This window comes from Bombina bombina, chromosome 7, assembly GCF_027579735.1.
Source record: "Bombina bombina isolate aBomBom1 chromosome 7, aBomBom1.pri, whole genome shotgun sequence".
NCBI classification, from domain to species: domain Eukaryota; kingdom Metazoa; phylum Chordata; class Amphibia; order Anura; family Bombinatoridae; genus Bombina; species Bombina bombina.
Genome location: NC_069505.1, coordinates 366,855,718 through 366,858,247, shown reverse-complemented (window position 1 = coordinate 366,858,247; position 2,530 = coordinate 366,855,718). Strand labels below are relative to the sequence as shown.

General features: G+C 37.6%; 1 pseudogene; it reads left to right on the top strand.

Moving 5' to 3' along the window:
* The first annotated feature begins 1,919 nt into the window (after window positions 1–1,919).
* Window positions 1,920–2,057, top strand: LOC128636806 (uncharacterized; annotated as a pseudogene).
* Window positions 2,058–2,530: the final 473 nt, after the last annotated feature.

Sequence of the window (2,530 nt, the reverse complement as noted above, 5' to 3'; positions counted from 1 at the left end):
GTGGCTCCAGCATGCCCTCACAGGTTTTGGTATGCGGATCTCGTTCGGATGGCCAGTTGCCAACCTTGGACACTTCCGTTAAGACCAGACCTTCTATCTCAAGGCCCATTTTTCCATCAGGTTCTCAAATCATTAAATTTGAAGTTATGGAGATTGAACGCTTGATTCTTAGTCATAGAGGTTTCTCTGACTCAGAGATTAATACTATGTTACAGGCTCGTAAATCTGTGTCTAGGAAAATTTATTACCGAGTCTGGAAGACTTACATTTCTTGGCGTTCTTCTCATAAATTCTCTTGGCATTCTTTTAGAATTCCTAGAATATTACAGTTTCTTCAGGATGGTTTGGATAAGGGTTTGTCTGCAAGCTCCTTGAAAGGACAAATCTCTACTCTTTCTGTTCTTTTTCACAGAAAGATTGCTAATCTTCCTGATATTCATTGTTTTGTACAGGCTTTGGTTCTTATCAAGCCTGTCATTAAGTCAATCTCTCCTCCTTGGAGTCTTAATTTGGTTCTGAGGGCTTTACAGGCTCCTCCGTTTGAACCTATGCATTCTCTGGATATTAAATTACTTTCTTGGAAAGTTTTGTTCCTTTTGGCCATCTCTTCTGCTAGAAGAGTTTCTGAGTTATCTGCTCTTTCTTGTGAATCTCCTTTTCTGATTTTTCATCAGGATAAGGCAGTGTTGCGGACTTCATTTAAATTTTTACCTAAGGTTGTGAATTCTAACAACATTAGTAGAGAAATTGTTGTCCCTTCATTGTATCCTAATCCTAAGAATTCTCTGGAGAGATCTTTACATTCTTTGGATGTAGTGAGAGCTTTGAAATATTATGTTGAAGCTACTAAAGGTTTCAGAAAGACTTTTATTTTTTTCTTTTCTGGTTCCAGGAAAGGTCAGAAGGCTTCTGCCATTTCACTGGCATCTTGGTTAAAGTCTTTGATTCATCATGCTTATGTAGAGTCGGGTAAGTCCCTGCCTCAAAGGATTACGGCTCATTCTACTAGGTCAGTTTCTACTTCCTGGGCTTTTAGGAATGAAGCTTCTGTTGATCAAATTTGCAAAGCAGCAACTTGGTCTTCTTTGCATACTTTTACTAAATTCTACCATTTTGATGTTTTCTCCTCTTCAGAAGCAGTTTTTGGTAGAAAAGTACTTCAGCCAGCTGTTTCAGTTTGATTCTTCTGCTTATTATTTAAACATTTTTTATTTGGGTTGTGGATTATTTTTTCAGCGGAATTGGCTGTCTTTATTTTATCCCTCCCTCTCTAGTGACTCTTGCGTGGAAGTTCCACATCTTGGGTATCTGCTATCCCATACGTCACTAGCTCATGGACTCTTGCTAATTACATGAAAGAAAACATAATTTATGTAAGAACTTACCTGATAAATTCATTTCTTTCATATTAGCAAGAGTCCATGAGGCCCACCCTTTTTGTGGTGGTTATGATTTTTTTGTATAAAGCACAATTATTCCAATTCCTTATTTTTGATGCTTTCGCTCCTTACTTATCACCCCACTTCTTGGCTATTCGTTAAACTGAATTGTGGGTGTGGTGAGGGGTGTATTTATAGGCATTTTGAGGTTTGGGAAACTTTGCCCCTCCTGGTAGGAATGTATATCCCATACGTCACTAGCTCATGGACTCTTGCTAATATGAAAGAAATGAATTTATCAGGTAAGTTCTTACATAAATTATGTTTTTTCAATGAATATTATAGTACTTAAGTATGAGAAATGTTTTTGTTTTGAATTCTGTTTTGTTTCTTAATTATGTATTGTTACAGTCAAAATGTACTTTTTGTTTTGTTTATATTTTTGTTTTTCTTTCTTTGATGTGACAGAATTTAATATGTTCACTGTTTATTGTTTATATTGTTTATAAATAAATTTATATTTTTCTAAAAAAAAAAATAATAAAAAAAAGGTGGCTCTCCCAGGGCGAGGCTGGCTCATTGCACTCCGGGTTCGCTGACCTCTGCGATTTCCCCACATGCAGGAAACTCGACTGCACAATTTGTGGTAGTGGGGGACTGCATGCGCGCTCTCCCCTGATTTTTACCTGTGCTGAAAAAGACAGAAAAGGAAAACTTCTCCTCTCACACCCATAGAGGGCAGCACTTGCGGGGGCGTGTGCTATGCAAATGAGGATGCTGCAGTCAGGAGCATGGCCCGGCTAAGTCTCTTGCTCCTCTACCTCAGTTTTCAGCGGTGTCAGGGAACATCACTTATTTGTGTTGCACACTTTACCTATGTACTTATTTTACATTATCTATAATGTTATGCACTGATGTATTTTTTCTGCACTCCATTCGTAATATCATTTTTTTCTGAGACACTTGTAATAGCAGTTTGCAAATTTCAGTTGCTGATCTGTCTGAACAGGAAATAAGGTACTTGTTTTCAAAGCCAACAAACCTAGGGACTTTTTGTAAGCCAAAACCACAACTGTTACAGAGCAGCACCCACCTATATTATTTCCTGTAAGCTGCAGAATATACATTTTTTTTTCTCTTCTTCATGTCTG